Raw genomic sequence first — 20,241 nt, forward strand, 5'->3', positions numbered from 1 at the left:
AGGATTGAGTAGTTTGTGTTCCCAGAGACATACAGCCACAGCAGATCTCGGATTGAGACCAATTCCAAATAGCATTTCATTTTCACAGTGTGTGGTGCAGAAAAGGGAAAAGAAGCAGATATAAAATGCCTTGTTCTTATCTTCGTCTGCATTTGGGAAATCATGCAACGCAGTTCCAGAACAGGTAGTTTTCTTCCAATATGGTATAGGGCATTGGCTGGATCAATATTTTTCCCATCTTATTCCAAGGTCTCTTTTACAGGTGAGAGTGTACACGATAATATCAGACTCTGATATCTTGACATCGTATCTACTTTGTGGGAGGATATTTCATGATAGGAGGTCTAAGTCTCCCCTGTGAATTTTCCCCTGGTGAGAAAATGGCTAACAATTCTCTATGCAACATTTCTGTGTTGCTTTCTCTCTCTCATGTTTATAGAAAGCAGGCATATATTGGAGCCCTCAGAAGCTCTGCTTTTTAGGAGATTCATATTTCTTCATGAAGCTTTTCAGACTGGCAGTTAGTCAGGAGGGAGAGGGAAGAGCAACATAAGGGTACTTCTTGAGGAATGAGACACAGGACTATAAAGAAAAATAAAGTAAAGGAGATCAGAGATAAACATGAAGAAAGGAATGAGGGAATGAGGAAAGACCTGGAAAACAGACAAAGACAATGACAAAACCTGGTAGGGATTCATAAAGAAAAGTTGAAATCTTCAATAAAGGAGAGAAATGTAGAGAAAAATACTATAAATCCTAGTGGGGAGTTGGGGATAGGCAGGGAGAAAAGAAAGAAAAAACAGGAAAAGTAGCTATATAGGAGAAGGGATTAGTAAAATAGTAATAAAGGTTTCTTTGGGGCTGGAGTCCACAGGAAAAGGAAGAAGATATTGAGAAAGCAAGTGCACAGACTAAAGGAATGGTCTCAGGAGCAGGGAAACGGTTGCCTTTAGCAAATACACAGTGCTATCTAATCCTAAGCAGATACTGCCCAGAGCCTAAAATTTGCCTGAAATAAAGCTTCAGGCCAGAGGATAGAGAGAAGCTAGTGCAGGTACTGTTAATGTATGATCTTCCTTTGACTGAGAATGATGATGAGACATGAAAATTTGACCCTCTCCACAACACCTGATATTGCAGTGGTATCTCTGCCTCACCAATACAATAATGAGATGATTTTTTTCGTTCTTGTCCAGTGATTTTTAGGCAATTATCCTTCTATTTCTAAACCCTTCATTAGCTGATTACCATAAATTTCCCATAGCACCTTCCATAATAACCTAAGATAAACAAAAGCACCAGTATGTGTAAGTTGGGAAACAGAACTGGAATTATATCATATAATTATATCCCTCCCTACAGAGAGACAAAAGAAAAACTAATCTTTTGTTGTGTGCATCTGGGAACTTTAATAATATAGTCAAAAAACACTTTTACATTAGTTCATCTTTTAATTGATTAAGTAATACAGCAATACCATATTGCATAGGAAACACTGGGTTTAAAAACAAAAGCTGCAGCTAACAGTATTTGAAACAGCAGTTTTTAAACAGTACCAAAATCCTCCAAACCTCTGTGATATTTCAGATAGCTATAGAAGTTAGGTCTTTTCAAGTTCTTCCTCCTTTTCTCTTATTCTCTCCTCTCCCAAATGGGAGTGGAGAGATATGAAACCTGAGCAGAAAAAGAATAACTGTCTTTATGCAGAAATGTGCTCTTATCAGAACTGACATAAAGAAATGAACTGTCATTTTCATCCTAAAAAGAAGTAGGAAGTATAGGCACATAATTCTCATGAGACTCCCACCTCAAGTTAGGAAGAAGTATTTGTCTGACCATATTATTACATTGAGAATTACTGAGTTTAATTCTCAGGAAAGTTTGTCTTTTTTCTTGCCCCTTTACTCCTTCCTTCCTACTAACCACGAATCTACTATTATCATGACTTGCACGTAAGCCTGAAGATGAATTAATAAGCATGGCATGATTCCCAAGCATATTCATTCCAACAAAACACATATTTCAAATTTAGGATTCTCTCTGGGAGAGAAATAGGTATCTATCAATGGCTGTGAATTTGAGCAAGAGTAGTTGACTAAAGACTCAGGTGAAGAAGTCCAGAGAAATACCTTGTGGATCACAATGATTAATTTCTCTGTGTTTATAGACTTTCAATACATTAAAATTATTTGCTTCCCTATACATGCAAGTAAAGACTGTTCACTATTTGCCTTTGAGAGAAAGAGCTTGAAATAAAAAAAAAAAAAAAAAAGACAGACTAGTACTAATTCAGAAATACTGCACAAGTAAATGCACCTCCTTTTTTTCCAAGTAATACTTTCATGCAAGGATATATGTTGGTACAGTTTGCCCTTTGCAAGTGCTATATTTTTCCCTACATTCAATTATCCTCTTATATACATATCTCAGTAAGTTATGGCAAGCATAAAGCCCTTAGGTTTGCATGAAGTGCCATGTTCCTACTGCTCCAAAACTACAACAGACATACAAGGCCACTTCTAAAATCTTCACCTTTAAGTCAACTTATTTCTATTTCTTTACTAAGCACAAAAGATACCTTATATGACAAACAGAATACCCGAGTTTTTCTCATCCTACCAGACAAAGTCACATGAAATTCAAGAAGTTCAAATGAGAAATCATCTTCTGTTTTAGTAGTCCTGGGCAGTTATGATTTGGATAAATTAGAAAGAAATTTTGTCCTTCTGTAAAACAGTTCCACCAGAAAAAAACTATTTACAAGTCAGATGGGTCAAATTCTATGTCCTCTCCAGCAAAAAGATATTACTCTAAGTTGTCTTTAATTTCTAAAAAAAACATAAAATATGTTTAAAAATACAAAATTACAAAATTTCTTTTATCGATGCGCAAGAGGTAAACATGCCATACATATTGTCTCAGTGTAAAATTTCTGTTATTCAACATAATGAAAACCAAATTAAACTGCAGTTTATTTTCCTAAATCATTCATGACTGACTGCTGTCATGGTTTTCCTTTTAAAACGCAGTTGTTATTAAAGCTGTGCCCCATTCAATTACACATCACAGTCTTCTTGATAGCATGAGATACTTCCTTGCTCTACAGAATGTGAGAGCTGAACTGTGCCCTTTTCTTTGCAGTATTCAGAGTGTGTTTTCCAACATCTAAAGTTGGAAGCAGTATCCAAAACACTGCAACGTATCTACTTAAACAGAATGAATGCCAAATTCCTGAGTCTCAGCCTAAATCAACACGTTCATTTTAAATTTTTTGGCCCTCAGAAGAACTGGAGAGCAAATAACACACCTTAATCTATTAATTTTTATGAAACATTGTGCCAGAGGAAATCTTTTGAAAGCTTGGAGTATTCAAATGTTTTCTGCATGAGGATGTGATAGATATCATAAAGGTGCTTGCCACAAGAGACACACGAATCTTTAATTCCTCCCTCAGTGGTTGGATTTTCTGTAGAGGAGAACCAGAAAAAATCCCCAAACTAATTAAGCAAACATCCAGCATTATTAAACTTTGTCTTGCAAGGCACAGAAAAGAACAGCCTGATCTTAGCACTGCACAGCAACTGGGAAACAGAACAGCACTGCTTCAAGCCCTTCTCTGCTCAGTAGTGTCTGAAAGGTGTTTGGTTCGACTGTTAACAGTGGTTCACATTAAATGGATCCATTGGATGCATTTTAGAGAATTAGTCATTGGCTATATTCTGTCAGGATTGAGTCAGGTCCATATTACAAAATCACTTTCATAACTGAATAAACTGACAGCCTGAGGAAAGACAAAGGACTAAAAAAAATTAGATGGAGTTGTCTTATGGTGATTCCTACAGATCATGATAAAAACAGCAGGGGAAAACTTTCTTTCCTCCTAACCTGTTTGCACACAAATATATCAATTCATTCTCCACAGCCAATGCATTTTAATTAATCAAGAAGTTGTGTGGGAAAAAAAAAAAAAAAACTGGAAATGGAAAAAGGAATGAAGACTTTTTTTCTCCAGTGTGGAAAAATGACAACATTTACCTGCATAGAACTCCTTGTAGTTACAGAGAAAAACATGAGTCGGGAAAATAGCAATGGAAAATGATTGTGTGGTGGAAGGGGCCAGCAACATTCATGGTTGTTTTAGGGCCTGGTTTCAATTTGTGTAAAACTCCCTTTAATAAGTTTGCCTTATTAAGATGAACCAATAACTGTCCAAAATGTTAAGCTAATGGAAATAAATTAATTACATTTTATTAGATCCTCCCATTAACAATATTGAACTTTAGTGGCTTTCTTAATTAAGCATTAATGAGAAGAGAAAACAATTAGCAACAGACTGACCAGTTTAAGCTTGTGAGGCTTATGGACCTGACAGCTAAGGGTAAAACAGTTCCCACAGGTATCTTCTCAGGTTGGATTGGGAAAACACATTTCATGACGTCACTAGAGAGGAAGTTTAGAAAATTATCTTATAGGTTGCGTTCTCTTGTTCATATTTCTAAACCTGAATATTCTAAAGCATCTCTCTTTAGTGTTGGATTAGCTGCTGCAGATACAGACCTGTGACATAAGCCCAACCTGTGCATTTTTTAAATTGAAGTTTGCTGAAAGCTGAAAATCTCAACTGAATTTTTAACTGCTCCCTGTCAGTATCAGAGACTTTTCCCATTTCTGCAGAAAGGACTGTGCTTTCCCTCAGCAATATTGCCAGTGGTGTAGAACTTCTCTTGGAAATATTCTTGGAAGTTCATATAATGATGTGAGAACTGTTTCAGATAAAGACCTGCAACCCATCTGTCCACCTTTCTTGTTGGCCTCTTCCTTATTCTCCGTATCTTGTCCAAAGCAGTATTGGAAATAATTGAAATTTTGCTGCTGTTGCTACTGCTGCAGTTTCTTCCAAGGCAATATTTTCTTCTGCACCTGAACAACAAATCCAGTTTAGCAATGTCTGTTAAGTAAACACTTTTAACATCTCTGGATAAGCACAAGCTGCGTCAGAAGCACAGTTTTTGGGACATAGCCAGGGCACTGTGACATTTGCTTCACCAACATGTTTAGTGCTTTTTCTTCTAATATCAGCATATAGGTATTTGAAGTTCACTTATGCATAATCTGAAATAGCAGACTAAAATGTCGTACCTTAATGTGGAAATGTAGTCTAAAACACTTCAGTTACTGATGTTCTTTAAGTCAAGAAGTGCCTAAAGAGCTCTACCTGACTGTGGTCTGCAAGAATTCTGGTAGGTGTCTCACAGTTTACTCTTTCTTGGAGGTAATTATTTCCAAATGCATTCACAATTTCTTTTTTCCATACATCTTCTGTCAAATCTCACTTTTGAAGTTATGAGAATTATGTAGTTCTTGCTACAAAGCCTCATTCTTTTGGGTTAGATTGCAAAATTGTCCTGAATATTGTTTTTGAGCTTAATGAAGTAGTTTTTCATTCTTTTCATCAACTCACTTCAACAGTCTTTTGGTTTTGGCATTATAAGGCATTTTTATAGCTTTCAGGACCATTTTTGTAGTTCTTTTTCATTCCTTCTATTTTTTAACAATATATAAGAGTCTGACGTTTTGATCACAACCAAGTATTGCAGGATCTGAGTCACCAGTGCCATATGAGACCAATCTTTTCCAAATTATTAACTCAAGTTTTGCCTTTTTTTTCTTTTTCCATACTGAATAAACCAGAATGTCACTCAGAGGGATATGTTACATTCTTCTGTAGGCCAAGACCTCCTGACTACTACTTTCTGATACCTGGACAAGCAGACTATGTGTCTGGTTGTTCCTATGAACTTCAGGTCTCATAAGTTTTCAAAGTGAAGTGAGAAAATTCTGTTTTTTCTTCTTTTATGTTCATGTCTTTTGACTGACTTAACATGAAAGTCTATTTTTTTTTCTCTAATTGATCATCTAATTGATAAGGTAATTTCCTTTTTTTTTTTTTTTAATAAAAAATCATGAGGAAAGGAGGAGAAAGAACTTTGTCACTATCCATGACTTTATTGAGCCTTAAGTTCTCCAGAAAAACAAGACACATTGGACTGTTGTTTTCTGCCTCTCAATTTGTTAACTATTTGCTCTTGGGTGCATTTTCCACCGCTATATCTGTTTACACTCGATTTTGCTGCTTGATATAGTCCCATCACATGCAGTCCCAGCACACATTCTGCTCAACTGCTGTATGTGTCCTTCAGTCCTCTTTAATTGATGCACAGTTTGCACTCTTTACAGGGATTCCACAAGGACAAAATTTGTGCAGGCAAAATGCCAGAGCAATCTTCACTGGAAAGCCAGATGTTTCATTTTATCGGTTGGCTGGTTGGTGTGGTTCTACCAGGGGAGAAAAGGAGAGATCTGGGCCTTTTTTTTAAATCAGACACAGAGTTAATTCACTACTAAGTTAACTGCTTCAGATTTTGAAGGGAATTGGGTTTTTTCACTGTTCATTTGGAAAGAATTTGAAAGCAAAACAAGCAAAGCCAATCAAAATAATTGAAACCCTGAGTAAAAAGGAAAAAAAAAAAAAAAAAGAAAAAAAGAACTCCACTGAGGCTTTCATCACCTTATAAATTGCTTCTCAGTTAAGACATTCTTGAAAGACACATACAGCAAAATGCTGTCATCTAACTATAAAATAAAGTATGATGATTGTACTTGCTAATTGTGTTTGTTTTCTTATGACTAATTTATTAAGGACAATTGAGAAAGCTAAAGCATTTGAGCTGATTTTCCATTTGTTTGGCTATTAAAGTTCCTCTGTGAAATGTATGTTTACTTAAAGTATCTCCAGCTACCCATTTACAATGCATTTGTTAAATTAGTTAAGAGACTTTAATTGGTCATTGGGGATTTGTTTTGCTATTCCCAAATCCGTTTACTAAAAATACATGAGAACAGTGAGCAATTTATTTATAACCTTGTTATATTAGGCCATTACCAACATCAGGATTTTTTCTTAACATGTTTTTAATTTGCATTGACAAAATTGAAACCATGTTTGCTTTTCTTTCTATTTTAATAAAGCAGTCTGAAAACTGTTTTCAGTTAAATATAGTATGACCACCTGTTATATTTGGAACAGCATTCATAATATTTGCAACAGTGTTCATAGATGCGGAGCCCAGAAAAAAAGCAACAATAATGAATCAGCATTAGAGAATTCTGTCTTTCTTTTATATCCCATTAAGATCAATAATTTGAGCAGTTAAATATATTTGAGATTAAAAATCCACTGTACTCCATTGGCATTATCATCAAATATTCACTTCCTTATTTTGATCAGATCCTAGATATTTCATATCAATTAAAACGCAGCACACCAATAAAACTACTATTATAAGGCTTTCATTAGTGACTGGTCTATTCTCACCATAATACTGAGCCAGTCTGCCAGACCCTGACATCCCTATAGCAGAACCTTTTCCAAGCGATGAGAAAAAGGAGAGGGTTTTCAGAACCCTTAGCTCAAAAAAAGATAGTTTCCTCCAAGGAAATAGGAAGGAAAGACAGGATCTTGGCTAGAGTTTTAAACATCAGGATTTCTCTGTAGTACAGAAGCCTAGATCTGTTTCGTTTGCCTCAGGTATTAGAAAAATAGGTATTATTTACAGGGTGGTGGTTTTACAGATTTCCAGATTTTATTTATTTATTAATATTTATTTTATTTTTATTATGTCCCTGTATCATCCTACCAATTTCAGTATGTTGTATGGTACGTATTCTGAAAAGAAGAGAGAACTTGGTCTTGCATTTTCATGGGAAAAAAGATGAAGAAAATACCTATAAATCTTTATGCTTTCTTTTAAAATATCTTATTTGATGCTTTTTCTTAAATATCTCAGTTGACCAACAGGCAGAGATGTATTTTGGAAGGATATAGATGTGGCTTAAGCAGGGGCAACTAAGGGAATTCTACCTGAGCTAAAAGCCTTGGACCTGTGAGAATGAATGACGCTGAGTTTCCAGAATTTCAGTTCCACATCTTGTCTACCAGGCTTCCTGCTTAGCCACTACAGCTTTCCAGATGATTGCTATTTTATTTTATTCTAACTCCCCTACTTTCATTAAACCATCATAAAAATCAAACTGCCTCCACAGAAAAAGAAAAACATGTTAATGTTTTGGCTTTTTTAACCAAGGGTTATTCTGTCTGGTGAACTCCCAAACGAGTAAACTATGTACCATGAATTTGACTAAAGTTCATAAATTAGGCCCTTTCTTTATTGAAATCAGCGAGAAATTTGAAACCCGTTTCTCCTGAAGTGGATTACACGTATAATATGGTCAAATAGGCTGGATTTTATACACATTATCTCCTAAATAGTGAGTAAAAGGAATATTTTTCATGTCCCTGTAAAACTTTAGCAAGAAAATAAACAAGAATTTTGACTAATCTTCCCGCATTACTAGGGAGGAAATTCTTCCACTTTAACACCAATTTTAAGTTCAAAGCAGAGACTCTATGAAAAAGAAACCAAATTCAATGTTTCATCCCTTTGCTAGCCTATTCTATGCCAGGGTCAAAAGACAGCAATGGGAGTCAAATGCCCCTCTGAGATGAGGATGTCTGCACACCTCTTCAGACAGGCCATTCACAGCCAAGATCAAGTTATTTCTGAACCTGTCCTGCTGTTAGAACAACACCGTACAAGCAGATCTCTGTGCTACCCAGAGCCTAGGGAAAGTCATTGGATTGCTGTGCCAAGGCAAGTGGTCCATTCTCAGGAAACAGAATGTAATTAAATGTTCCAACTTCCCAGAACTAATTTTTTCTGTCTTGTTTAATCCAGTTGCTTTAACACAATTTTCACTCCAGTTGACACTGATCTGTTGTGATGGGATGAGTAAGTTAACAGCTGTAAATGTTAACACACTAATTTATTTAAGCTGTTACAGAAGCAAGACTGCTTTCATGGTAGGGGAAATCAACACCATCATCTCTATGCCAAATATTTTTACTGAGCATAATGTTGTATGAAGTTTGAGCTGTTTTCCATAGCTCAAAAGAAAGCATTTCACAAAGGACTGCATAGCCCTGGTACAGGAGGATAGTCCTGACTGGTACAAATTAGTGTAAAGGTCCATTTCAATGGAACTATTCCACTTCACACTGGCTGACTTCCCAAACAAATACGTATTGTTTAGTGAGAAAGAAAACATTAAGAAACACAAAATACTTCAGCAGGGTAGGTACAATCATCATAGATATGCTCCTATCATCCTACAAAATGCATCCAAGATAAAGTTTTTCCTCTTTTCCATCAAATTATTTTAATCTGCAGAAACTCATATATGTCACAAAACTTCTCCAGACTGTGCATCATATCTTCTAATTAAAGTTTTGGGGTTAATTTCTCTTTCTAGCTACCCTTTGATTAGAGCTATCTTTGCTTGTTTGTTGAATGCTGTATTTTCCCCCTTATTGTGAAAACCTACAAATAATAACAGTTTGTGTACAGACCAAAGCACTTCTTGAAAATCCACAAATTCTTTCTGCTGAACCAGGACCTGGTCTGATTTTTAAAAACTTGTTCAGAATATTTTTACTTAGGTTAAAACTTTTATTTCTTAAAAGTGCTCCAAGCACATGGAACCAAAACTGAAAAAAGCTTAATGAGTCCTTTTGAGGCTTATGACTACAATCAAAAGCTTAGAAAAAATAGAGGTAATAAACCAATTGCTTGTACTGTACATCCTAGCATAAGCAGCAAAGGGGAGGGTATTTGCCTGACTCTACAGGAAACTTACAGCTAAATCTGATAATCAAAAATAAGAAATAAAAATTAATATGATTTATAAATAAATAAATGTGATTTTTCTTAAAAGACCATAGATATTCAAAAATGTATAATAGCAGTGGGAAAATGTGGAGACAGCTTTAGTTAGTGAAAATGTTTAAATTGCCGAGTTGATATTTATGTTGTTTACTTACATGTTATCTCACATAGCTTAAAGCAAATGTAGTTTGAAATCCTGGGCCAGATAAACACTGACTAGAAACTCTGGGGGAAAAAAAAGGCAAAAAATGACAAACATCTCACATAGCTTATCAGGAAGCGTCAAGAGCAGCCTTTTGGTGAACAAAGAGTTCAGCAGCTAGCAGCTAATATTCTCACAATGCCATCTTGACAAATTTAGCACTCCAAATCCTGAGAGCCCAGATTTATACCCATCTGGCAATACTGAGAGGCAAACACTCATACATCAGATGTGCTGCAGAGCTAACATTCCCATGCAGAGAGCAACAGTCGTCCTGTTTTGATCTCGAGCTACCTCCGAACACCACGCATTTCCCGTTTCCCTTGTCCTGAGCATTGTTCTGTGCCTCAACAGGGGAGACAGATCCAGATGTTTGAAGCTGCTGGAGAGCACTCATAAAAGCCCCATAGGCAATCTGGGGAAGAAAGCTCATGCCAGTAGAATCGAAAACTGTCTACAAAGGACATGAAAACATGCTTGCTTCTGTGACACAGATGAACAAATGCATCTTTGCAGCAGAGAGCAAGCAGAGATGGCAGACACCTGTAGGCTGGCTGACACTGCAGTTCAAGGAATGAATCTAGTGTTACATTTGAGTTCCAGTGAGTTTCTGGTACAAGAATTGTATTTTTAGTGATGGAGGAAAATGTCTCTTTTCTAATGCAATCAGTGTTGATTACATTATCTTCATTTCTATGAAATTTCTGCAGTGGTAGAAAAACAAAAAATAGATGGGACCTGATCTGCTCCTTTTCTTCCTGCAGTAGGAAAGCAGGGTAGCAGAACAACACTCCTTGGAGCGGGTGACTTTTCCTTCACCAAAACTGATCTTAGCAGAAGCTCATAGAGCACCAGAATGCCCACATTTACTTATCTGATAAATTGGAATAGTGCCTTCCATATAGATTTTAAAGTTTACTGATTAAATCCCTGGCTGGAAGGTGTCTGCCTTTCACACTTACAAGGTGTCTAAAACAAATGGTCTATTTTCACATAAGAACTACTCCTTAGAGCTTTCTCACTTTGTTCACAGGGGAACTGTACCATTTAAGGGCCATTTTTATCACAACAAGAAAGCTCTATAGTAAAAAATAATGTGTTATTTGCCATGGAATTAATTTCTTTGAATGAAAATGCTTCTTTTTCAGTGTAATTAGAACTCAGACTTGCCTCAGGCTTTTAGGAAGTGTTCCTGACAAGGAAACAGAACTATAAACTCATCCACCAGATTGCACAAAGAGCCACAATGAACAGTTAAGGTTAGGTTACCTTCTGTAAGGTTGTTCTAAACTTTTGGCCCTTCAATGGCAGGGACGAGGAAGGAAATTAAACTAAAAAATAAAAAAGAAAGGGCAGAAAAAAAATGTTGAGGGACACAGAGAACATACAAGAGAGGTAGTACTGTACCGATGTCTCACTTAACAAGTATGCTCTATGTATTATCAAGGAAAGAAGTGAACAAGACAGCCAATAATTATTACCCAGAAAGAATATGAAAAAAATTAAACTTCTAGGGAAAAAAAAGGAGTCATGATTGTTTATTTCATGATTGTAATGATGAAATAATGATGATAGCTCAGTTGGGCTGGAAATGAAGTCCAGGCTTCCCAGCATTGCAGACATGTTAATAGTAATAATATTCATAAAATGATAATAATAAAATTAATAAATGATAATAGCAATAACAGTAACAATGTCTCAATGTTGATTTTGACTACTTTCAAAATATAAATTGTATTGTTTCAAGGGGTATCCTTTTCAAATATTCAATAGCATCCTAGAACAGCTTTTTCATAATATTGACATAATACGAAGTGGAAACGTTTATACATTCATTGGACTTTAAATATAAACAATACCTACATTTAGAGAAGCAGTTCACTCATGCATAAGACCCTGCAGTTAAAGACTTTAAGCCATACTTATCTTAGCGTGAGTAACTAGATTTTCAAAGGGAACTCCAGCATATAAGCTCCTTCTTATTTCAACGCCAATTAAATAGCAATGACATATTTAAGTTTCTTGCTGTACATACAGGCCTACAGTCATTAGCTTCCCCCCTCAAACATACCAACACCTACTACAATATAAATGCATGTATATCTATCTATCAGTCTCTGAATACACACAGACACTTTCAAATAACAAGGTCTAATGAGCCCTCTGAGATACACAAATGATTAAAAATATAGAACATCAAATTCTCATGTTAACAACACCTCTAAAGAGAACAGCAGGAATAAGAAAATAAAAGTGGATCAAATACTCAACCTAACAACTCCCCAGTGTAGTATGGCAATCTAGGAAAGCATAATAATGAGAAATATACAAATTGCAATATGAAAAGTGAAAATTCAATATGCAAGTATGAATAATACAAAATTACATTAGTAAAATGACATCTTCTATTAGCAGAATATCCTACAGTATATGAATCCACCTACTTTTACAACATGCCCAGGCTCTTTTGTATTTCCCAAATTTATATATACTAAAATACATCATGGTAAAGTAGCTGTTTTCATGTGAACCAGAATACTTCAGAGGCAGTAGAAAGCCCTATTAGCAGAATGCCTAACCTCAGCCTTCATTTCTTTTCCTCAGGGCTGACTGCAGTGTACCTGCAGAGCCCTGAGGGGGCCCAGACACCCCACACAGAGCCCTGATGGGGCCCAGACAAAAATTCTTCACGTAAAGAAGGCTGCACAAAGTTCATCCTTGTTGTATCTAGAATTACCCTTTTCAAAGAGAAATAGTGTTGTCTTTTTACCTGATAAGCAGTCCTTCAAAATCCCCGAAAACTATGTTGCAAGGAAAAAACATAATAATTCTATTTTCTTCAGATATATCAGGAAGTAAAACTAAAGGTACAACATGGATTGTTTGCTTCCAAGATGATGGCCAAGGAACATTGCAGTAGCATACCTTGAATCTGCAACACTTGACAGGATGGGTTGTCCCTGGCCTTTATGGATACCAAAGAGGTCAAGTCACCCCCTCCTTCTGTGAAGAGAAATCCCATGCAGCACAGTGTTGGCAATCTTTGGCTACACTATTTGCTCTCATTTGTATTTCTGTATTGGATTCAGCACAGTGGGGAAAGCTCCTGAGCAATTTATTTTCTCCAGCCATGCTGTTTAGCTCCTCTCACCCCTGGGGACTGAAAAGAAATCTTTGACAGGTAGACAGCTCCCTGTGTATAAAAAGAAATTCCCAATGTCAGAGGGAAATCAGTAATTGACCAACTACAGTAAATACAGTGAAGTAAAGAGTAAAAGGAAGACATGTGAAATAAATTTGCATTCATAAACAGTATATGAGACAAGTGGCTGCCTACCAATCCATTTGAGGGTGCAGTGGGTATTGGGATCTTGCCATATTATCTATATCTTAACCCGAAACTTCTCAGCTGAAAGGTGGGATTTATTGGTGAGACGGCCAAAGCTGTACACAGAGCTTTAATTACCATTAGCTGGGGTAATTTATTCCAGTAAAATAAAAATGTCACTGATGAAAACTGCTCTTCCTGATGTGATGATTATTAGGAGCACCGACACATGCTAACACTGGCTTTAATGAGGTCACTTGGTTGTTTCTCAAAGAAATGTTCCTTAAAATGGTATATCATTAGGAAGCTACCAAACACATAAACAACAATCCTCTCCTCCATAAAAATATTCACTCTTGTAAAGAAGGCAGAGGAGGACCAAGACATTTAAGTTCCAGACATTTGCTTTGGCCAAAAGATTACATTCAAAAAGCAACACACAAGACATCATCATCATCATTTCAACTCTTTGCAGATATTCCATAATGCTGTGCTTCAGCACTAAAGTCCACAGGCGCATGAAAATAAAAAAATATATAGCTGAGCATAAAATTGTGGATTGTCCCTCCACCATAAATGATATTCTAAATCTTTTTAATGAAAAGGGGGTTTTTTGACTGGGGGAGTGGGGTAGGGAGAGAAACTATTATATTAGGCTATCTAGTTTAGTGCAGGAATAGCTAGCAAATAGGTAAAATTTTCTACATATGAATTTACTATCAGTAAAACTGGAGGCCTTGAACTTGCAGGCATTCCAGTAATTTCAAGTTTTGCATTTGAGAAACAACACTGCCTTCATTATTTTCTACTTCAGTGCTTCTGAGCAAGAAGAATTTAGGTCAGTGTTGAGTCTGAGTTACTGCTGATAACTGTCAACAAATAAAATTCTGCCCTATACTTCATTCTTTATGAAAAATAAATGAGCGCAGGGCAAGGAAATTGCCTATCTTTCTGAGACAAGAATCTGTTAGCCAGTGCATTTGCATTTTGAAATTACTTTTGAAGACATAGTAGTGGACTTTCCGCATTGAGCTTGAGACACATAAGACAGCATCAGAGACCTGCCTATATTTGCCTCTCTTGGTCCATGGCATATGAATCTCATCTTCAGATAAGATCACAGATATGTCTGGGAGATCTGGTATAAGAGTTAACTAAACGGTAATAAGAAATTGGCTTTACCTCTGCTAAATATGGCAGTGACTTAAAAGTACAGGAGGAAGAATTTATTTTCCCATGGTAGTGAGAAGAAAAGTTACAGGGCTTTAATAAATGTGAATTAACACGTGTTCAAAACCATTAATTTAGCCCATCCTTAGCCCTAATGGCCCCTGCCAGCTTTCTGGTTGTGTATGGGTCCCAGTGAAACCATCAGGATTTAGGCACACACTTCAGCTCTGCATGTCATCCAGCATGAGTGAGCATAAAAACTAAGGACCTAACCACATAGAAATCAGCCCTCACACCGTAGTAAATTGCCTTGTAAGTTTTATCGGCATTTATACTTCCAGCTCTTTCTTTTACTGCCTTTCACTACTTTTTCTCTCTTATATGTAAAACATAATATGGAGAATTTCTTTTAACCAAGCTTACCTAAGTGCTCTTTCTTGGCAGTAAAGGAGAAAAACTAGAAACTCTAAGTAAAAGCCATTCCTTTTCAAGTACTTCTTCCTTTAGAAACATCCAAGGCATTCAATATGTTAATTAAATTTTAATTAGTAATTTTCTTTTTGCTAGGAAAATGCCTATTTAATTGCTAGAACAAGCAACTTAGGACAGTGTGACACTATCTTCAGAGAGCATGCTGCTAGTTCTTTTTTACAGGGGAAAATAAACCACCCTCTTAGAAGAGGAAAGTTATGCTGAAGTGTTTAAAACTGCAGCACATACCTTGAACTGGCACAGAGCAAATAAAGGCTTTGATGTTTTAATATGTGTTTCTGCTGCTAGCTGTTTTGTATTACCAGACAAAACAAACACTTGGGAGGATCTCAGCAGTTTAGTCAAGGTGAAATCCTAGCTCCATCAAATCAGCAGTTTGAACTGATTTTACTGGGGTCAGGATTTCATCCAAGTCATTTGTCCCACCTTCCCTCTTAACTCTTCATGTTTACAGCCTTTTTAAATCAGAGCATCAGAAGAGACCTCAAGAGAAACAGTCCTGGCCTTCACAGTCACAAAGTCTGAAAACAAACACAGGTAATACTCATCCCCTTCCCTAAGCCTATCCAGTCCAATCATAAAAGTTGTCTCTTTCTCTGTCCCTCAGTTTCTCCCAGATGTAGATGTATACTAGATCTCACACTTCACCTTTTAGAACTCATTTCTCACCTTGCTTAGGTGTTTATCACTTCTTGTGCCAAGATCCCCTGAAATCAACCATTCCCCTCTATGACTTAGAGACACCATACACGTCCTCTGCACTGTGATTTTACCAGGCTGGGCAAGTTAAGCCTTTCAGGCATTTTCCATAAGGGTATTAACTGTGCAGACACAAGCTGGCTCAGCCAAGGCAATCCTGAAGTCTGAGATGCTAAAAGCCAAGGTCTGTGAATTGAATTCAGCACTACACTAACAAGACTGACTAGTACACAGCCAACATCAGGCAGCATCAGCCACAGTCATTCCCCTTCCCTCTGACCATATTCCTAGCCTGCTGCACTTCTTTCCAGTACACCTGGAAAGAATAGGGCTGTGCAGAGCTCTACCAAATTCATACAAAGTTAGTATGCTACAACCCTACCTGTATTTTATCCCGTTTTCTATTCATCTCCCTGTTTTCAGACACGACTTGCTTTAAAATGTGTCTGAATTTTCCATCCAGCTAAATTTATATTAAAACTCCTGCTGCTAGCTAAACCACTTTTAATTCAGATGTGATGATGTTAGTTTCCTTATTTGCAATGAATAATCGGTGTTATTAACCCTGTTAAGACTGAGGTAAACCCTTCATTCAGCATGGATATTATTCCTTCTTCACTTATGATCTCTGCCATCTTCACAGCAGAAAGATGTCATTTCCTTCAGTTTTCTCCCAGGTAAAGCCACATTGCCAGCTATATTCTGTTAAACACTTGAGGTGCTTAATCGTATTTGATTTAAAATTAAGTTCTTTGAAAGGTTTGCTTTTGAATTTCCATTCACCAGCAGCAGAAGATAGCATAATTCTTCATTTACAGTGTGCAAGAAAAGAATTACTTTACAGAAGCGAGGTTCCTGTCTCAATCATTGTATTATTATCACATTAAATAAAAATAAATTTGTGCACAATATATATGCTCTGTGGTAGTATTGCAAGAAAGCCAGAAAGAAAGCAGAAACCCCTGCTCTCTACCAGCTAAGATACAAAATTACAATGAGATTAATTATGTCCAAAAAGTGTGAAATCATTTGAATATAGAAATAAGATAGTACAAGTTTTCAAACTTGGAATAATCAAACATACTTTACTAGAATGGCATCTTAAAGGGACATGGCCAAGTGGAAAGGCACATTTCTAGCTTTGTAAAGTAATATAATTCCTTGAACCACTGGAAAGAATTGATTTATGTGTCTTTTATTGTAGAAGTTTTAACAGTAAAAGTTAAAAGATTAAAAAAGCCTATTATTTCATCCAACACATAGCAATATATTCACAACTGCCTTGTCCAAGAAAATTTTAATCAGCTCATAGAATAGCATTTCAGATATTTTCCTTATCAACTAATTTGCAGTCTGTTAAATTTTAATGTAAGGAATTTTTCTTTTCCTAAATCTCTTTCATCCAACAATTTACAATCTTGTCAAAGTCAAATCCTGAAAAAGAGTTTTGTTATTGACTTCAAAGTATCTGTGTTTTCCCCCTTAAGGTCTGACTATTTTTGTTTTGTTTTTTTAATGTATAACTATTGTGTAGTCCCATTAAAAGACATTACAGAGCTTCCCAGGTTTGGGATCATTTATCCAACTAAATAACTGTTTATCACTGTCAATAGCTGCTTCCCACTGGTGTCTGCAGGGCTATGCAGTCAAAATGTACATATTCCTTCCCATTTTCAGCCCATTCTCTCCCTCCCTTGATGATACATAAAAAGTCAATCTCTCTCATCAACATCAGGATTCATCTCTGCCATTCCTTTATCATCAGTCTGAGAAAAGAGGGAAAGGTTGAAAAAACTCTAATGTTGTTTCTAAACCTCTAGTCTAGGAACAGATGTGGAAAAGGATATTTTTTTCTGATAGATTCTGTGATCATCTGCATTTCCCATCTTTCTGGCACTTTTACACATTGCCAGCTTCCCTTCAATACATCACTGAGGGAGTAGCTTAAAAAAAAGGAAGAAACAGCAAACTGGGAAAGCAGATGCGAACAGTCAAATCTGTTTGTGACTTCCTACAATGTAAAAACAATTATTGTTGGATTTCAACTTACCACAGCAAAAAGCTGATGCATGTTTATCTAGATTTTGGCTTTCTGATGCCTTGCTTGAGTGTTGCTTTAGCGTATTAACAGGGTTGGGTGATCATTTTCGTCATTCACTTCAAATGTGCACTGATGTGTTATTAATTAGTATTAATTACAAAATTACCATATAAGTTCAAAGACTATGGGGGCCTATGTATGCCTCATTAAGCTAATACAGCTTAAGAAATTGACTGGACTTCCAAGCATGTTAGCTATTGAATCCAGTAAGAATAAATACTAAATTAAATAAAGTACTAAGTCAAGTAAACTATATTGATGGAGTACAATGAATTTTGCAAAATCTTGCACATTCCTAGGAAAAAGTTTTGATGTATCTGTTAGTACTGATTCTTTCTGTAAGTGTTTAAATTTCTAGTTATGAGAACACACATAGTGCTGTTCCTCCTAGGAATCCATCCTAAATGTGTTAAACCCAAAGACTGCTGCAGCCTTATTGCAGAAACACAGAGATTATAATCCTAAAGTTCACAGCTTTGCTATCTTTCATTTAATTGCAGTATGTTTTAGAGATATCTTTGAACAGGATTCAGAGTTCATTTTGGTTATCATGTCGTATAGATGTTTGGTGTCATGAAGGTCTAGAATTAGCCTTGATTTCTGTTGCTAGATTCGACAGTAAAATGTGAACAGAGACATACGGCTTGCATATGCCTAAATGTCCACATATTTGAGTTTACGATGGAGAACACAGAGTCAAAAAGTTAGATTTTATATGTGATTTGCTGCATAACTTTTTGTTTGGGAATTTCATTTTGTCAGGGACTTCAGCGTGTAGAGATTGCAATCCAAGATTAAGTTCTGAAAGGGAGTCCCTAAAACATCAAGTCAGTCTCAGCTATTATAATTAACCACGATCATTAACTAATGGAGCTTAATGTCTTAGGTTTATTACAAAGCTTTATTAGAAAACTGTTCTCACATCTGATCCCTCTGAAGATTAGAAACCTTCTTTTAATGTATTCCTAAATGTATTCATGACCATTTGCTCCTGCATAAAGTCAGTCTTTGGCAAATGCAACAGTTCTGTTTCCCTGATGTTTATCCACTGATGTAGTTAGAAACAATTCTCCAATCAGTTTTCACTTGACTGTACGTTAAAAATACATGTATTTTAATCCTCCTTATCCTGACCATATGAAAGTACAATAAATTAAAAAAAGATGGAATAAAAGGAAGATTTTAATGGGTTTGCTTTTTCTTTTAATTGAAACAGCTCAGATATCAGTTAATGCTACATTTCCTGTTTATTCAGATTAGAACACCCATTCCTGAGCAATCAATGAGTAATACAAAAATTAGCATCTCAAATTAGCATCACAACCAATACATAACTATAACATAATACATAAATACACTGGTTATTTCCTTCTACACTGAACAACTAGCAGCACTAAAATTATAGCCCTGTGGCACTTCTGAGAGAAGTGACTGGACTAAAAGCTCCTGAAAAGTGTGCTGCTAATGGTCTCAGAAGAACCATAGGTCAAGTGATACTAAGAAGGTATAACTTTTCTGGCCAGGAAAAGCAAATCATGTTCCACAATAGCAGATGGAAAGGAAATTACTCTTTCATAGGCTTTAGAAACTTTCTTTAGCCTGTTCTATCTTTTACCAATGTCTAGCAAGTTCAGCTGGATGACAGGTGCAGGCTGACTGCCCAGGTCCTGTTTAGCAAGGCAACAGAGGCCTTCCTCATGATTTAATCAGCACTGGAATGCCTATTAGTGACAACTGGGTTTCAGAATGCAGAATAGTCAAAAGAACTGTCTTGCTGTGTTAATCAGAGACTCTTATTGTTGAATTAATATGCATTGTCTGAGTAAATATTTTGTCCCAGTGACTTGGCTTTTCCACGACAAGCAGTTCAGTAAACTGTAACAGAACTGCTGCAGATATCTATAAGATAATATATTCAAGAATTGTGTGATAATAGAGATGAAATAAGCAGTCACTATAGTTAGTGTACCAGAAGAATGCAGCAACACAGATACTTTCAGAAGGAACATCAAAAGTCAGTCAGCCAATCTGAAAATGAACTACAAGCCAGTACAGACTTTGGTGTAATGGAAAACACAGACAGTAAGCTACATAATGATGCTTTAAAATGCAGAATTAAAATACTATTGAAAGCTATGAATCGCTTTGGTTCTTTCCATAACTTGAGAGACTGATCAAACGATGACACATAATAAAATATCTGGACTATAAGAAAGCACTTGGGAAATAAAGAGGTGGTCAGAATTTACATGTGTGCAGGTATGATCTAAAATCCATTTTTAAAGTCATGCTGTTCCCTTTTCATTTTCTGTTTTTCTCCATATTTATGTGAGTAAAGATACTTTGAGAGGTAGGGAGGGTGGGGAGGATTTTACCACAAACATACACAAGGTCAGGATCCTTCTGGCACATATTAATTTTCTTCATACTTTCCAGGGACATGGTGAACAAACAGGGCAGTAAAATG

Source organism: Corapipo altera, unplaced genomic scaffold (genome assembly GCF_003945725.1).
Source record: "Corapipo altera isolate COAL_440 unplaced genomic scaffold, ASM394572v1 45, whole genome shotgun sequence".
NCBI lineage: Eukaryota > Metazoa > Chordata > Aves > Passeriformes > Pipridae > Corapipo > Corapipo altera.